This window comes from Gavia stellata, chromosome 9 (genome assembly GCF_030936135.1).
Source record: "Gavia stellata isolate bGavSte3 chromosome 9, bGavSte3.hap2, whole genome shotgun sequence".
In the NCBI taxonomy this organism is placed as follows: domain Eukaryota; kingdom Metazoa; phylum Chordata; class Aves; order Gaviiformes; family Gaviidae; genus Gavia; species Gavia stellata.
This window is the reverse complement of record NC_082602.1, coordinates 27392978-27411860: the sequence shown is the minus strand read 5'-3', so window position 1 is coordinate 27411860 and position 18883 is coordinate 27392978. Positions and strand designations below refer to the sequence as shown.

Here is an 18883-nt window from a genome sequence, read left to right as displayed (position 1 = left end):
TTGAACAACACCCGGCCAAGCTGGGGGCTTTGCTCTCCGCTTTTTGCTTTTCATTTAAAAGGAGAGATCTGGTCTATAGGATCCATGCAGGAAAGGGAGGACTTGAACTCTTACAGTACGTCAGATCCTTTGGCACTGCCCTGGCTGGTAACCCACTGACTCCACACCTTTCGTTGAGCATTTGCCTGTACAAGTGCCCATAACCATAGTTTTCTGAAGCTACCCCATTTAACTGTTGGGTTAGCATTTGCTCTTCCCTGCCTGTGCCCAGGAGAAGCATGGCAGGATTGACAGTCCCTTGGTATGTGTGTGAGAGGAGGGTGTCCTGGGAGCATGCCACGAGCGTCTTTCTGACCCACAGCATTCCCAGCTCCAAACGTTGAGAGCTTCATTCTGGGTAGGAGCTGCAGGTACGTAGCGGTGGGTCCCACTGTTCAGGCCTGCAGCTGCAGCAGGGCTGCCGTGAGCTGCAGCTGTCCCTAATGGTGCAAGCCAGTCCTTGCACATGCGACTCGTTTGAGTGCAGCTGGGACCCTGTGAGGGTGCAAAGCCAGCGGAGCAGCGTGGGGAGTTGCAGTCCAGTGAGGAGGTCCGTGCTTTGGAGCGGAGCGAGTTGCTGACAAATTCTTGATTGACAGAATCTGGGAACAACCTCGCAAAGGACTAAGCAGAGACTCAGAAAAGCATCCCTGTGTTTAAGATAATTTCTGTAAATCTGCGGTGCAAGCAGGACTCTGTACCGAAGCTGTTCATGAGGCATCAGTGTCGATGCAGAGATGTCTCTGATTCACCAGGTGCAGGCAAGGACAGATCCTAATCGATTTAGCGGCGGTTTTGCAAACTGAGTTAACATCAGAGCCATGTGCCTGGGTCTTGATGCATTTGGTTTTTTTAAGGGTGTGTTAAGAAAACCAGTGGGACTTGCTGAGCCACTATCTTCAGCCAGGTGTTTCGAGAGAGGTGAAGGACAAACCACAATAACACTGTGTGAGAGAGAGAGGAAAATGCCAAATGGGAAGGAATTAGAAAGCATAGCAGAAAAGGACTAAATAAAACGATAACAGGGAAGAAATTCTTTCAAAGGACTAAGGTGAGTTTAATGATCAAAGTTTTGTCTTACAGGGAGTGTATCTTATTGACCTGGAGCAAAAATTATTTCACAGGCTCTTCTTTTTATCTGGCTAGTCTCTGGCTTTTGACAGCACAGTGAGTTGGGATGTTTTGGCCTTTCTGTGGTCTGGGGAGCTTTGAAATCCAAGTCGAGGCTGGTCCTGGTCACTGCAGTGATGTGCTGCTGCTGCCTGAGCAAGACGGGTGCGTGTGTCTTCCTGGTGAGGAAAATACGTTGTGGGACGGCACACGGCCAAGCCCTGTGTCCCTGTAACAAATTCAGGTTGTCTTGTAGTTTTTGGTGCATTGGTGGCTGTTAGTGCAGCTTTGCAAAAACCTGTGTAGTTGTCTGTGACACTCATTGTGTTACCATGCTGAGGGTTAGAGGGTGCTGATCTCTGACACATCTTGCTTACACATAAGGGTAGGATTTAGCATTTGGTGTTTCAGGAGGTGGCAGAGGTTCAGTTGCCGTTTGGATCTGGCAATAAGGCAGATGGAGCAGTAAAGGGTGGTGTGCTCCGTGAAGGTGGTCCCTGGCTATCCTTAAGCAAAGGGAGAAGTTTACAAAAAGAATTTCCAAGGTGGTGAGAAGCCCTGCAAAGTTTTGGGGTTGTTCTGGATGTGGGACAGCCCTGGATTATACAGCTTAGCAGGGGTGTGCTGTGGGCTGCAGGAGCACTAGGGCTGTAGTTTCCTGCCTGAAGCTGTTAAGAAACCTCATGTCAAATCATGTTCCACTCTTAGGTCAAAATATATTTCACTGCCTTAGTGTGGCAATGTTTTTTGCGTAATTAGGAGCCAGGAGTCTGCGGTGTGGAACAAGAAGTGGGGAACTGCTGGTGTGGCAGGGAGGGTATCTGGAAATACCCACCCATAAAATGGGGGCTATAATCAGCCCTCCTGGAGAAAGTTTATTCATTAAAGTTTGTAAAATGCTTTGAAGTCTTCGGCTGGGAGTCTTTTTAACACAGCCAAATGTTAGTTGTATTACAGTAGCTAAGCCAGACCTTAATGACCATGTTCTCTCTCCTCCCCCCGAGCCCTCAGCCATTTCTAACAGGGTTTGGTGAAGAAGTGAAATGTCAGCAGAGTGACCGAATAGAAGTGAACTGCTCAGCAGAAATATAAACAGTGCTTTTCTTTCTTGGGATTATGTCCTGGTCTCATGGAATTTTGCTGCCAGGAGTGGAATTTGTAGAAGGGAAGAGGAGTTTATTTCCAGGCTTGTATCTTGTTATCCCAGTTGGTAACTGGTTTAGGGTCCCCTTGCATTAGTACTCACTGGTGCCCTTTGGGGGATTAAAGTCATCCCAGCTTATCTTGATGGAAAGTCACCACAGGGAGACTGGCATGCTGGGATGGGAGGGAGCTGTGGCTGTCAATGGGGTGCATGGCAAAGACTTCGCTGGGGCAAAACAAGGAGGCCCCAGAGCAGGATGCAGGGGAGAGCTGGTTTGATGGGGCACTCAGCTCCGGCTGCCTGTAAGTGACCCTTGCTCCATGCCCATCTGTTTCCTACAGCATTGCCTGTGCCCTATCAATAACAGAACAGCATTTGCCTTTTGATTTGCTTGATTTCTGGTGTCAGGAGGTGAGGCTTGGTGATGGCATTGGGGGAAGCAAGGGCCATTTTCTTTCATATGAAGGTAACGGGTCAGGTTCAGTCCATGCTGAACAATGACTGTGGATGGGATTGCAGCGTGGAGGTGAGCAGGTAACCAGGTGTGCCAGGAGACGTGGTGTGAGAACATCTCCCAAAGCATGAGCTGCTGTTACAAAACTGATCTCCAGGCTCGCACCCATTTGCTCTGGGTGGCAACTAGGAACATCTCATTAGCATGGCCTGATGTGTCACATGTTCGGACACGGCTGATGATCTTCCCGGCCAGCTCTGACACCCTTGCTCGTTGTGCATCCGTTCCCTGGCCTTGCCCAAGGTTAGGCTGGGATGGCTCCTGCTTCAGGGACTGCATTGCTAATCATTACATGAAGATTTGAGTTGCCCACACATGCCTTGGTGTGGGGGAGGCTGCTCTGCATTAGGATGATGGGTCTCAACTGGGTGAGAAAGGAGACATCTCCAGCCTAGAGGCAGAGCCCGCTATATTGCATGCGCCCCGTGCTGCGGATGCTGGGAAGGTGGCTTGGCAAAACAGAGAGGAGCCAGCATCTTCCCCAGAAACCTGAAGTTTCTAGTGACCCATCCTTCGAAAGCGCCCTCTGATTGTGGAGCTCGCAGCCAAAGACCAACCCAACCCTCGCCTCTAATCTCATCTTTCCTCTTCGAGTCCAGTCCCTGGAAAGATACAGCTCTCCAAGAAGACATTCCAGGGGGGTTTAATCACTGTGCTCCCTGCAGCCCTGCTGCGCTTGTGGTCTAAGCACCTGCTGTTTCATTTAATTAGCAACAAATGGGAGGCGTGGGTTGGGGGGAAGAGAGAGCAGCACCCTGGTGAAGTATTCGCTGCAATGTGATGTATTTTATTTTGGGTTCGGAATGGAGGCCATGAGGAACATTTTCCAGAGGGCTCCATAAACCACCTCCGTTCACAGGGTGATTATTTGAGGAGGGAGGGGAGTGTGGATTTAAATCGGTGCCGCTAATTTCTGCAAACAACCACATTATTTTTAATTCATACTCCAGACTCCCTCCACCCATGGCTTGATGTTAGGAGCTGTGAATTTTCCATGTCATAACAAAGTCCCTCTATAAAAGAGAGCCCTTTAAATATATTTTAAAAAATTGATTTCCGATATGTCAGGCTCTTAAGTCTTCAGAATGGAAAACTTAACTCTTTCCTTCCCTCATGGTGACCTGTTAATTTATTTGTATTTCAGTAGCACATAGCAACTCTGAGCAGAGGTAGGTCTCTCTGGTGTTAGGGGCTGGAAAATGCGTGAGAAGCCACAAGCTCTGATGAATATAAGTTGAAAGAAATAATCCCTTTGTTCACCATGATTAGTTAGGCTTGGGAGCTCGCTGTTGAGATAAAAGCATTACATTACTAGCAGCGTTTTACCGACACAGGGAAGGGAGATGGACACAGCTGGGGTGAGACTTCAGGATCAAGGCACTTGTGCTGGGCACTGGCTGTGCCCCTGCCCTTGGGAGATCAGCAGCCAGAGCTTCGTGCAGGGAAGGTTACAGTCACAGCTTCCATGTGCTCCAGCCCACCAGCACTGGGGGCTGGTTTTTTCATGGGGTTGGCAAGTTTAACAGCGATCTCTTGTACTTCTACATCCGGTGCAAACTGTAGTTCATAGTCTAAAGACGTGTAAGGTGTATTGACCTTGTGTCTTATTTTCTTAGCATGATTAAAGCACCACAGGGCTGCAAAGAACACTGTTTTTGGGGGTTTTTTTGCCCTACCCTGACTAAAGCAGAAAAGCTGGGTTTTAGAGATTTGGGCTTTGGATTCCCCATTCTGCAAGAGCTTTCATCTCCCATGGATTCTGAGAGGATAAATTAATTTGTGGCCATCAGGTGCCCAGATGCAGCAGTGACTGGGGTCATGATGAAAACTCAGACTGATCATTTTGTTCTTATGCAGAGTTTTAAATTCAGTCGTAGGTATTGGGTTCTGGTCCAAGGATGGTAAAAGTTCACAGAGAATTCTCATCTTATGAGATTGTCATCATCTTGAACAGCAGAAATATGGAAATTCTTGCTGTATGTCCATCCTACAGGCCTTCAGTATTAGAATAGAATAGAGTATTTGAGTTGGAAGGTACCTACAATGGTCATCTAATCCAACTGCCTGACCACTTCAGGGCTGACCAAAAGTTAAAGCATGTTATTAAGGGCATTGTCCAAATGCCTATTAAACACTGACAGGCTTGGGGCATTGACCACCTCTCTAGGAATCCTGTTCCAGTGTTTGACCACCCTCTCGGTAAAGAATATAAGCCAGTTTGTAGTTACTCATTTCCTACACAATCCTTGTTGCTCACTGCTGTCAGTGGCACCATAATAGCTCCCGGAGACTCCGGTTCCAAAGACAAATGTAAGAGAGGTTTCCCTGGGAAGGGAATTTGATTGTACCTGAAAATCCAGTGCCATCATGGAATAAAGAATCACCTTTGCATGAAGTGCCCAAGCATGGAAAAGTGGTCCTTCTGCAACCTAGACATCATTTCTTTTGTGAAAATCGGCTCTTCCTCTTGCTTTTCTGAGTAGTTTCATTGTTTTTTTGTCTGCTTGCAGGCACACAGGGCACCTGCACATCTCCTGGACCTGGCGGACTCCTGCGAGTCTCAGCATTATGCTGAGAATGAACCCCATAACTTCCCAGCAGTATCTCTTCCTCCTCTTAGTTTTTCCTTCTTTCTCCATATTCCTGTCTGTTGTTAGAAATAGGTTCTTTCTGCGTAGATCAAATCTGAAAGCAATACCTCGAGGGACACATTCAGACTCAGGATATAAAGTTTGGAGTTTTGTTTCCACCTTTGTCATTTGAGAGATGCTTTTAAGTAGATGAGATACTATTACAGTGTCAGCCCATCTGTCATAGGAAGCATTGATGTTTGAATCATGTTCTTCTGCTCGATTTTAACAGAAGGGCAAGTGAAGCTGTCTGGTGGTTTGCCTTGTTGCATGCCTCAATATGGCTAAGAAGGGAAATTTGTTTTCGTTTTCAAGCCTCTGTTGTATTTGCACTGTTTAATGCTGTTCAGTCCCACATCCAGGCAAGGGGATCGCCTGCCCAGGCTGCTCTTGCTGCCTGTAATGGAGAACAGCCCCTTTGCTTGCTCCTTCACCTGCTGGTGCTTGCTTTCGAAATATGAGCATCTTTCTCCAGCTTCAAATCCTTCTCCGCATTGATACTAATCTGCAAGGTTCAAAGCAGGGGTGACATTTCAAAGCCTCCTTAACCCTGTTAGATCTGCAGTGTGATGCTCAGGCTGTGTTGAAAGCCCATGTGTTGAAGCACGTATAATCACATCTCTGCACCTGTTAGAGTGGGGAAAATTCCTTCTGAGTTTTGTTTCTGTTTTTCTTAAGCTGCTCTCAAGTTTTCCTCTGTTCCTGGCCAGCGTAACGTTCTCCTACATCTGACCTCATGGAGAGACATGCACCAGCCCCAGATGAAGGGCTAGAAACAATCATCTGCACCTGGCTGAGCAAAATAGGTTATTTGTGTGTATGCGTGTGTGTCTGGTAGTGTAATTTATTTGTTCAGTTACTTGAGCCAAGGTTTCCCCCCAAAGGAAGCCCTAATTAAGCAAGATAACTTTGCATCTGGGTTGCTGGCAAAGAGCAGCTCGCTGTGCTTGAATGCATGCTGACCACAGGTGTGTAATTGCTGCCCTCCCATGCCCTTTTCTATCCCTGTTTGATAATGAAGGGAGTAGCCGGGAATGGATGAGGCTGGTGTCTTGCTTTCTGATGGGAAACAGGCCATTCTGTGCTCCGAAATAGGGTATCTTACCCTCAGCAGGGTACGTATGTGGAATCTAATTTTCGAAGTTGCTTGTGTCCTGGTATAAAGCAGTTGGTGTGTTGTTTCTCCTCCCACCTCCTCCCCACACCACTTCTTTTCTGGGATACTTTTTTTAAAAAAATTGAAATTTTAGGGCTAGGTTCTGCAGGTGGCTGAAGAGGCAGTTCCCTAGAGAAGTTGTAGCCTGATCTGTTACAGCCATAATGCTGAGACGTTAAAGGCTGATCAAATAAATAACGCTATGGAGCACACGGGGATCACACGGGCTCACAAAACCTGCAGCCAGGTGTAGATCAGTGCCATCAGACAGCTTGGCTGCTGTTGGTAAGGGAAATAAAGGGCCTGGACATTGCTGGAATCTCATTGATGCAAGTTACTGTGTTCCTGGATGCTTTCTGTGACAAAGCACCATCAAGTAATTTCGGGGAGGGGCTGTGAAATGTTAATTCCCTGCCTGAGCCAGGGGCAGGGAGCTGTGTGGTACCTGCATCTTTCCAGCACATCTGCGGGGATGTTTCCACAGTCTGGACATCCTTCTGATGTCTCTTTATTGTGGCTTTGTGTGATGGGGAGGAGGACAGAACAGGCGAGTGCAAACCCACAGGGAGGATGAGAAACAGCCCTGAATGCCTGCACAGTGCCCAGCAGGGTCAATGCAAGATGACTGTCACGCTTGTTTGGCCTGCCTGTCTGCCCCGTCCAGCTTCTAAAGCTCGTCACAAGACATGGAAAGGCATAGAAATCTACATCCTCACTGGTCTTGTCCTGGATGGACATCAGCCTGGCCACCAAAGCAGCTGGTAGGTCACCTTCTTCCCCTCAGAAAGGTTTGGGAAGGAGCTGCTGGATAGGATGAATTGTGGCTGCCTATTCCCTGCAGCTTGCTCTCCCCAGGACCCTTTCCTAGCATCACCCAAGCACACCTGCATCATATAATCGGTGTGTATCCTTCACCTGACCACAGCGGTTTGCACGTGTGGCCAGGCAGGCTGGAGAAAGCTTGTGTTTTCATTTTACGACAGAGTACGTGCCCAATTACGTACAAATGGTCCCTGGTGATGCACCTCTCCTCGTGTCGCTGGAAGAGCATCTGCCAGAGGAGAGCAGGCAGGGATGCTCACTGGCAAGGTGGACATGTAGCCAGCTGCCGATGAAGCAAGGGGTGCTGGTGTGCAGCCTATGTGGCCCTGCGGCTACCCTCAGCTTAAAGCTCAGGAAGCCGCTGCCCTGACGGGCATGGGAGAGGCATCTCCTGCATGGGCGCAACAGCTCTGGCTTTAAAGGCAGCGCCATGCTGCCTGTGGCAGGTAGTAGCGTACCAAGTACCTTCTGCACCTGATCCTGCTGGCCACAGTCCCGCCGTCAGGTCTCGCACACACCACCAGGCAGGGATACAGGCTGGAAACCTCCTGATGGGAGGATGGAGCTGGAAGGAGTCCCTCTCCACCCGGATGCAGGCATTGGCCTCCGTGTGCTTTTTGTCCCTCACAACTTGTAGCAGTTTTATCATCTGCAAGTTTGGAAAAGTCACAGCCCTGACAGTATTTCTTGACAATGTGCCTGCGCCACTTAAAAGCTACTGAGATTAAAAAAGACCAAAAAAACCCCACCGTTGTCAAAGACCTCCATCGATGCTTTTAATACCCTGCCAAATATTACATGTGATTAGTTGGTATAATACGCAGAATACCATCTGGTCCGTGAGCGGCGCGTCCGGGGATGGATGATTATTATCTGAATGAAAATCCTGGAGTAACACACGAGCACGCAGAGCGTAACGCGGAGGCCCCGTAAACATTCGCTGTGCCCACCCTGCTCCAAGCTGTGCACACGCAGCCACCATGGCCGTCATCCAAACCCATCTACTTTCCCAGGGTTTGCTTTTATTCTCAATTAAATTAACAAAGCTCCTCAGGCAGACTTGTACTTACAAAAATAAGGTTCAGTCCCAGCCTCCCTTCTCAGGGGATGGGTCGGGTTTGTCCTGCGGGACGTGTTGTCCCTCCCTCCGGTGCAGCCTCGCGTCACAGTCTCGCCCATCTGCAAGGTCCTGTGGGACAGCTGCCTGGGTCCCCTGGGATCCTTCTTCTGGGCATGGGCTTTAAGGACTCAGATGTTCCCCAAATACCCCTTTTGTCTTTTAAAGAGAGAACAGTGTCCATGCTGCGCGTCAGGGCAGCGAATGGAAGGAGCTGGCGTGGATTTGAGCGTCCAGCTAATGTGCTGTGTTGTGTGGTTGCGCTAGTGACGGGAGGTGTCCTTAAAACAGCTTTTCTGATACCTGTGGATTTTGTCTCCCCTGCCCAGCAATAAATCTGCAGAGAGAAACCAATCCATGAGATGCCATTGCAGTAGGCACTGGTGAGGGCAGATGGTTGCAAGCCTAGGTTTGTTCTTATATTCTAGCATGTAAATCCTTTCCTCCCTCCATTGCAAGCCCAAGCGGGCACCATGGCTTGGAGTCTGTCCTTCCTGCGCACTGAACACCTTTGCTGTCCGTACGTGCTAGATGAGCATCCTGGGGAGATGCTGTCACCCAGGGCCAGTCAGTGCCTGAGCAGAAGGGCCAACGCTGGGGCTGGAAGCATAGAGGCTGGTAGCTGACTCTGAACTGTTGGAAACCTCCTGTCCTGCCGGCTGCCTGCTTACCTCCCTCAAGGCCCGGAGCAAGGTATCTGTTACACGTGCAGCTCCGTTTGCCTGCTCAGGCGGTGGGATTTGTTGTCTGTGCTCCTTTCTAAATCCCCCCAAAGATGGGAGACACATGTGTTTGGAACCAGATACGCAGGCAAAACATCTCGGGGTTTGGAGGTAGGGAGAGAGGGAGAAAAGACAAAGGAGTCTCCTCCCAGAGTTGAGTTAAAACCTGTGGTTATGTTTTGTTTGGCACAGTTTCTTCATTGTACTGAGCTGGGCAGTCACTCTCCCCCATCTCCCCAGAGCTACAAGCAGTGTCCTACGGAGATGAGTAGATACCATTTCAGATGGAGTTCCTGAAGTGAAATGTGCCATTGTGTTCAGAGCTATTGTTTCTGTTTTCAATATTGAAGTTACTCATGGTTTCCAGGGGACAATATATCAAGCAGAGCTAACAGGCTGTAGAGAAGATGTAGATTATGAAAACAGAGGGATTAAGTTTCATACATTTGGAGCTAAAGTCTCATCTCTCTTATAGGGGTGTAAGCAGGGGAATAGTCTTGCAGGCTCACAAAACTCTACCAGTTTTAACTAAGGGTATGTTTTTAAGCAGGTTTAGTTAAAGTGGTGGTCACTGCTGTGTGAACAGCAGAAGTCTCTCTAAGGATGTGTGGGTGCAAGATAAATGACCATCCAATGTATAAATCAGGTTTCAGAGCGTTCCTGCACCAGGCTTTGCACCGGTTCAAACAAAATCAGTTTGCTGAGATGGAGTGCGTAGGCTGGGTAGCCCCTGCCTAAAACGCTGATGAAATCAGCAGTTACATCTGTATGAGAAAGGAATGAGGAAGGTTTGAAGATTCACCAGCCCTTGACCACCTCTATTGCTCTGGGGGACCAGCTGGACCCAGGAGGAGTCAGACTGGCACACAAGGGGCCCCTTAAATGAAGAACCAGCCCCTCCCACAAGATGCCATCCTAAATCTGTGGTGCTGTGGAGCAGGTCAGGAGCTTTGTTCCCTGGATGATCTGACAGCTCTGGGCAAAACAGATCGGGACGAAACCAAACGAGCCTGCAAATCATGCTGACCTTAATATCTGGTGCGTGATATGTGCTAACAGCAAGTATGTAATTAATAGCAGCACTCTGCTAATGGCTCTGTGCTGCTTTTAGGGTGCACCCTCCAGCACCTCGCTTGCAGCTGCAGTGCAGTATTGGCCAGTGCTGCCAGGGGTTTCCTAAGGACCGGAGGGTTCGAAGCCCTGCAGCCTCCCACTGACCCATCCAGCCTTTGCATGTCCTGCCTGAACAAACAGTCTCTCCTGGGCAGGATTTAGGCACTTGCAGTTTTTGCATTTTGAGGCCTTCTGAGTGGCTCAGTAAGGTTGATGCACCAATAAACCCAAAAACTCAGTGGGGCTATGCTGTATTTCAATGGTTGGCTTGAAAGGGTTGAAATTTAAAGAAGAATGGAAGGTAACTATTTTTTAAAATTCCCAGGTGATGTAGGAAGTGGTGATTAATGGAAGTGACCTTGGTGCTTTGTTCCCTTTCAGTGAAGCTCTTAGAGTTGCCATTCTAATTAAAAACGGGACCTTTGCTCTGACAGTGCTGTCAGATGTAGTTCTGCTGCTGTCTAGAGGCCAGTGTTATGGGAGAGCTTGGTCCCGCTCCCGTTAATGTCCAAGGGCAATTGTCACCATTGCTGCAGTGTCTGTCACCAGAGCATGTTGGTCTCTTGCTGCTTGTGTGCAGTCTGAAGGGACACTTCAAGGCCTGTGATTTTTGTAAGGATAAAAAGTTGCAGGAGGTGAGGCAGGATGCTCTACAGTTGAGGTCGGCTCTTCTCCCCAGCCAGGATTTTTGCTGTGACCTGCAGTGAGCGTTTTAGGACATTCCCACGTTGAACAGCCTGAGCACCTGGGCTGACTCTGGATGTGCTAGCTCTGGAAAAAAGTCAAAATGTTTGCATCCCCTCCCAATATTATGAACCTTCCTCAGAAACTTGGCTAATCGACCTGATGGGGCATGGCATCAGTGTGGCTCTGACATCTCTGCATGATCCTGCTGTGCCACATAACCGCAGCATTCATCTCCGCGCCTCTCTAAAACAGGCATTACCGTATGGCCTTACTTCCCAGGGATGCTGTCGGGACAAATCCACTGTAGATATCAGAGTAACAAGGGACGTATAATCACCATGGGTAGATGGAAAAGTATGAAGTAGCCTTTGTCCCAGCATCTTCCAGTGCGGTTAAGTCGGATGAGGCCGGTCTAATTTAGTACTGGGGGAAGAAAATGCTTCTGGCAGGAGACATCAATAGCTGCTCTGTGAAGGGACAGTTTGGGCTTTCTAAGCAGCTCTTCAGAGATGCACCAAGTGCCTCTGTCATCCCAAACCAGCACCTCCGAATGTTTTGCCAGTTTGTGTTAGCCACAAATGCTGGGCTCATTTCGCGGAGCCTTTAGAGAAAGCTGCATTTCTGTATGAAAAATAGCAAATGTCTCGGCTGGGAAACAACATTCCTTCTTTTGATCGGTCGTGTTGGGGAAAGACCCCCAGTCTCTGCTTCCCTCCTCCTCCTCCTCTGGCTGTTTTACTTGGATACTGAGAGGTTTGTAAGATTTCCAAGATTTCTGGTGGAAATTTTCAGACCTGAGAGAGGCATTTTCCCTTTGGGGATTACACCATGCTGTAAATGTCTGTTCTCTTTATTTTATATGCATTTTCCTGCTTTTGTTTGACTTTCTCATGGATTGCACTATATTTAATGCAGAACATATCCTAGAATGCTGTAATTGTCAGGCATGTCAGCCGGTTATCCGGACGGTTTTTGCTTTAATTTTCTTTTTTTTCCATTCAAAATAAAAGGAAAGCCAGTTGCTGCTGCTTCTCAGGGATTGGATTAATGCAGTTCTCTTGCATGCTGTGGCATCATGTAACACCAGGAGAGAGCCAGTGTCACTGATTGCCTGATATAATTATTCCTGCTGCAGTGTGGAACCGGTTACTGCTTTAGGAAGAGATGGAGTTTCACCTCCTTCTGCTGCATACGATGTCAGTTATACGTGTGAGCAGCTAACAGATGGGCTGTGCTGCGCTCAGTCTGTTTCATGCCCTCACCCAAAGATCTCCAAGTCTTTTGCAAACTTTTGCTAATTGTTATTATGCTCAGGAACAGCTCTGTTTTGGCTGATTTGGGGAGTTAGGCAGATCTCCTGCAGTTTTGTGTCTATGAGAGCAAACTGGTTTGTTGTTCCTGTGAGAGGGTGAAGCAGAGGAGGAATAAAAAGAAGCTCAATGTGACCCACATCCAGGGAAAGTCCTCCAACAGCTGTATCCTGCAGAGGGATCTGCCCCAAGGACAGGGATTTTGTTCCCCATCATGCGTGAGCTTCTGTCATTGATCTCAGCATTGATCTCAGGTCCTGGGCTGGAATAAATCAGGTCCTTCCACTTATGTCATGGACACTCTGCTGATTAATCTTAGCAGAAAAACTGTCCTGAAATGAAACCATTTAGGAAATCATCTTCTCTGAACAGGCATATAAAAGGTGCCTCTGTAGAGATGGGCTCTCGTGTTCTCTACTGTCTTGCTTCTCACCTGCTGGCATTTAAATGCTGGTATGTTGGCATGAGATTCATTTGCTGGAAATGGTGACTAACCATCTTCCTTAAGTGAAAGACCCCCTTGAATGCTCTGGTTAACCAGGATTTGGAATATGCTACAGATGGATGAGCCCACAAATGGGAGGATAAGCATATCTGAAAACCACTGATAATACTTTTCCGTTTGCTTCTGTCCTGCTGAGTTTAGAAGAGTGCAGTTCCTCTGAATTCAGTCTCTGACTCCTGCTCTGCAGCATAAGGCTCAGAGCGTTTGATGGCTCTTGATTAAATCGCATGCCAACCTTCTGCGATCGGCCTCGCATTTTGCAGATGCAAAAGCAGAGACAGGGCCAGAGAGGTTTATCCGTGGGAAAACCCTGGCAGACGGCAGAATTCAGTCCGATTCCGGCCTTTCCCTTTCTTGCAGATCACACCGTTTATAACTTAAAATATAGCTGATGATGCTGTAACCATCAGTCATGTCAGCGAGCAGCACAACTGGTTTTCAACTTCAAAATGAAAGGAAATTGCTGCTGCTCCTCAGGGTTTTAATTAATAACCCTTCTTCTATTCTGATATCTCACCTCCCCTTCTCATCTAAGCTTTCGTTATCTACATCAGGGACTTTCAACCTTTTCTGATTTTCTCCTGCTGAGAGTATGAGTTCCATCATCACCAGTTTCAGATCCCTGGTAGCACCTTTGCTTTTCTTCCAGTTTCTTTGGCAGCCCTCTCTTAAAAGTGTGCACACAACCCCATACATGTACAGATGCCTCCTCTCCTCTGCCCCACGTCTCAGTTGGCTGTAGCCCCTCTTTCCTCCTTGGGACTCCGAGCTCAGATCAGCCTCATCAGAAGGGATCACCAAGAGCTGGGATCGCCATGTGCCTGGTGCCTAACTGTCCTCAAGTACTTAACTTTTTAAGTCCAGCAGTGGCTAAATTAAAGTTATTGCCAGCTTGCCTCATTTTTAATGAAAAACACATTTTCTAATGAGCACTTAGAAAACGGGAAGCTAATACATCTCTTGGCATTCAGTGCAGGAAGAGTTGTAGCCTTGGGACCGCTTGAGTGACCGAGAGTAAGGTGGCAAACTCGCTTGTGTTTCTGGGGGCACCTTGCCAAAAAATCTGCTGCTCTCAGTCTCTTAGTCGTGGTTTGATTTTCATCTGCTATTTCTCTGGGACAAAAGTAAATTAGACACTGCAGAGGGGGAGCGAGGCCCCATCTCTCTGCAAAAGGTCAGAGTCCTGAGTCCCTTTGCAGCCATGGATGTTGTTTTGCTTGCCAAAGGGGTTTGGATGAAAGTCATCCTCAGGGTCTTTGTGTGTTAAAATAAATCTCCCATGATTGCAATGCTGACCTCCAGTGGGGCTTTGATTTTATCTGGGCACATGGCAAACCTACATCCACTTGAAAAGGAAACAGCAAGATATGCACACTGATAACAGATTATGAGGGTGTCCTAATTTGCTCTTTTTAAGAGGTGTGGAGAACTTCACTCTTCCGACTGGGGAGGAGTTAAAACTGCTGCAAGGAAGGAAGGGGAGGAATTAACAGCCCAGCAGGAAACTCCAGCTAGAGTCTGTAGTGTAAGGCATAGGTGGAGGTCAGGTAACTGTCTCAGTGGATTAATTTCAGGGAGTTAGATTTGGTCACAAACTGCCAAAACCTCAAGACCAGATCAGGAACAAAGTTCCCACTGGCAAATGCCACAGGATCAGGCAATTAAACAGTTCATATATTCATGTCCCCTGCACTGGTTGGCTTACAGCAGAGTAAAAGCCTCTCTTGCAAAAGAGAAGTCACCACTTAGTCTCAGGTGCTGTAAGTCCTTATATGTAAAACAGAAAGAAATGTTGTTTTATGAAAATCTAACCAAGATAAATAAAATGGAGTAAGTAAATAATTATCAGGAAGATGCTTGGTTTCTCATCCTCAGAGATGCTACTTGTAGCATCTCAAAGGGGAGCTTGTTTTTCTTTGTTAGATTTTTAATCAGGTGGTACCATCGCAAGGCAGACAGGGGCTGAATCTTATTTTCACAGCAGAACTAATGTGAAGTGACATAGATGCATGCCGTCAACTGGTGATTGCTGAACCCAAACGGTCCTTGTGTGCAGGAGCATCTCTTTCTTCATGGCATATTTGCATTCTTAGGCATAGGTGGCCTGAAGCAGAAGAGATGAAAAGGAAGTAACAGCTTAGCTGTGAGGACACTGGCTACACCTCTTATTTCCCATTTGCATTTGTAAGACAGCTTCCAGACCTCCCTACATTTATATCAAAAGTGTGGAGAGTCTGTGTTATGTGCCTTTCAGTTTCTGGACCTTGACGGATGAATTTGGGTCATGTTCGCAAATTTATGCTTTGCACCATAAAAGCTAGAGTAGTTTTTGTTTGGTTAGTTTTTACAGTGAATGCTGATTCTCAAACAATTGCTCACCTCCAGGAGCTGGGACTTCCACAAAAAGGCCAGTTATTATGAGTTGATACCATTGAAATCTTCCTATTCCATTCTTGCAAGTCAAGTGATTTCATAGTTACGTGCAAGTATTAAGGAGTGGAATGGGCCAATGCTCTGAGCCTGCTCTCATTTTAATGAGCAGCAACTCACACCATGAGTATTTCCCCTGAATTTTAATGGGATTAATTGCATGATCATTTGCTGACCACTGTAAGAAAGTCATAATCTGGACCACAAGGTTTATAGCAAATCTTCTAAATGAGTTTAGCGCAGAAGCAAGAAGGAAGCTGCTCAGAGCATAAAGGCAGGACTTACGTAGGAAAGTTATTGGCAAACCCAGACAGTTTGGAGAGACAAAGCCTGGGGAGGTGATTTTGGTGGTGACTTATTTGTGGATGTGCATGTGTTGTGCCAGAAGCAGGAGTGGGATGTGTTTGTTCAGCCTGACTTCAGACATGCTGCCCAAACAGGTGGAAAGCTCACTTCCCAGTTTCCATATACCCTCCCTATTTCCAAACGGATCCCCCACCCTGTGACACAGTGACGTGGTAACAGATTTCTTTCTGCTCATCACACCGGTCATTCAATTGGAGGCTCCCCCATGGTGGGATTCACATAAAACCACTTGTAAGCAGATTAACTGACTATGAGCTCCCCTAGGTTTGCCAAAATGCATTGCCCGCTTGGGTTTTCTTGCCTGCCCAAAGCCAGCTACAGCCCTAATTCCATCCTTTGGGACTCCGCATCCAGACTTCCCTTCTCTCCCTTCATGTTGGGATAGTTTTACTCTAGGTGACAGGATGACTTTCATATTCACCAAATATTGTCCTTAAGTTAAATGTCATATATCAAAGATGCGAGCAACAACTTTTGGAGACTGCCCATGTCTGCGCAGAATAACCTGGGGCATTAAGTGAAGGATTTTTTTAATCAGTCAATCATATGTATATTTGCAACGATAACAATAATATTTTCCTTTAATGGAAAAACATTTGTCACAGACTAAAGAGTTTCTGACTTTCAGATGCTCCGCAGACATCTAATTAAGCGAACTGAAAATCTGTTTATTGGTCTTTGGCTGTTAATCATCCACATGGGGAAAGTGCTGTGACTACCAGGAGGAGTTTCTGTGGTTCAGCCCCTAGCTCCCTCCATTCCCGGCTGCTCCATTTATCTCCATGGTTAGTGTCTCCTCTTATCAGAGCTGAGCTGAGTGGGGCTGTTAGGCGCTGGCTCAGGATACCCCATCACCTCTGGGAGATTTGAGATGTTTCATTCAGGCCCATTGCTGGTTTTTTTCCCCTGCATCCATCTCTTCATCATCTTCTGCTTTGCGTCCTTCTCTGTGGGTGGGAGGGTACAGAATCCTGCTTTTCTAGGAGTTTAGCTCTAACTTGCATTGGCTTTGAATGGCAGAACTGGATGCAGGGAAGTGCTGAGGAAGGCTCTGTGCTTCTGCTGCTCTTTGGCTTTAACATCCTGACGGGTTTGCTGCGCTGCAGAGCTGAAGGGCAGTTGTTGCCTTCTAGTCTGTGTTGCAGGTTCTCCATGCCATTAGTACTCATCTGTACAGACATTGTCACCCTGGGAGTGCTTTTTTAGGCATTAATGAGTACAGCCGGGCATAGACACAGGGGCATAGTTGCTGGGCTGCAGTTATGTTCTTGCTCAGATCCTTTTTAGGTCTGTTGGGTTTCCCATGTCATGCCTGAGATTCAGCCAGTGGTTTCCTCCTGAACCTCCTGCACAGCTGCCCAACACCAGACTGTCTCTCTTACTGGGGCAGCACAAATGCCAGACCCAACTCACTGGTCCAGGGGCCGATCCACAAGCCAGCGGCAAGTGTTGCCTGGGGTCAGGAGCTGGCAGAGGGACTGTCACACTCCTCCATGGGTGCCCAACCTTGTATGGCCTTTTAGAGGAGCAGCAACTTCACTCCTTGTCTTCAGTTTTGCCCAAATGTGTGCACGTTGCCCATTGGGATATCATTTCATATATTGAAGAAGATGAGAAATCTTCCATGCTTCCTGGAGATTTTGCATTGGGATAGGCTGCGTCCCCATGAATTGGCTCGGTGGCCTCCCGAGCGCCTCTGCCTCCCCCCAGCTCCCTGCCATCCAGACCCTCCCAGCGGAGGCAAGAGCCAGGGTGGAAAGTGTAGTCCAGGAAAGCTTAGCCAAACTCTTCCAGCTGCAGTTTATTGTATCTATTTTGCTGATATCCACCCTTTAGATAAATAGCGCTAAGTTATACACGTTGTGACTCTCTTGATGTGGTTAAAAAGGCTTGTATTAGCCAAGCTAATCTAACTCCAAGAATAACCATGGGAATTTGACTGTATCGGTTCCAGCTTGAATCAGTCACTGTGAAGTAAAGTGAGAATCGCCTTCCTGGCTAAAAGCGTAGCAACAGTGAAACTTCAAGTCAGTCAGTGGGGATTCCCTCCCCCTCTTTTGAACAAAACTCCTGCCCATGCCTGACCTCAGACACCCAGAGCTTTACCTACAAGAAAACAAAATTTCCCATTTTCAATTAAAAACATGTCTCTGTAGGCAGAAAAGTGAGTTAGCTAACAATCCGCAAAGCTATGGTCTATTTATTTACCAGGCTGACTCCCTGGTGGGGAAACATGTGGGATCTTTTAACTTTTTCTCCTGCACAGATGTTCCTTCTACTCCCGAGTTTCCTCTTGATCTTTGGTTTGCTGTACCATATGGTGAAAATGCTGGAGATGTTGTGTGTGGTGGAAGAGGAGAAGGATTCTGTGTGCTTAAAACAAAAACAGTAAAAAAAAAACCTGACTGTTTTTTTTCCCCATGTTAGCAAAAAAATATTTTTTAAAGGAAATCTGTTGAGGTAGCAAAAAAGCTGTTAACTCACACACCCTCACTGTTGGACACATAACATGGCTGAGATTAAATGCTGATTGATGAGCCCCACCCCGCCCATGCAGCTTTTGCTGCCACTTTAGGTATTTGTAGATGCAGTTCAGGTGAGGAGATAGGGGTCCTGCAAGGTCAAGTAACAGGACTGCTTGCTTTCCTTTCTTACCTTCCTCAGAGGCCACAGGGCCTCAGGGTTGAAAGACATCTCTCCTGGTCTGTTGGAAATGGGTCACTGGGCTAGCAGGAGCTTTGGTGTTCCCCCAGCCAAAGGGAGACAGAGCTCCTGTGTAAGATCAACAGGGACACAGAGCATTGCATTGTACATCTGACATGTGGGAGAGGGTTAAATGGAGTATGAAGGTTTGGGTATTTATCTTGGTAGCACTATGGGCTGTGTGACAGCGGAGGGTGCAGAGGGTGAATGGAAGGGGTGAGAGGCTCTGGCAGTTTTCAGGGCTGCGGTCAGTCTCTCTTGGGCAGGCTCATGAAGGTGCCACTGGAGCAGGTGCTCTTCTCCTTTCTGGCTGAGGTTGTGCGTGGCCTTTTGGCTGGTGTGCAGCCTCAGTGGCGCTGGTCCATCCAGGCTCATCACCCGAAGAGAAACTTTAGGGCTTATTTAGGAACATCAGGTCAGTGTACTGCTTTCCTAGGCTTGCTTCCAGAGAAAGTCACTGGTGGTCAACAGTCTGCTCCACCGTGCAAGCTGGCCATAGCCATGAATAACCCTTT

General features: G+C 47.5%; 1 protein-coding gene across 2 annotated transcripts in view; it reads left to right on the top strand.

Annotated features, from left to right (window-relative positions):
- Positions 1-18883, top strand: part of SH3PXD2A (SH3 and PX domains 2A) — a 259159-nt gene that overhangs the window by 57306 nt on the left and 182970 nt on the right. The window lies entirely within an intron of this gene.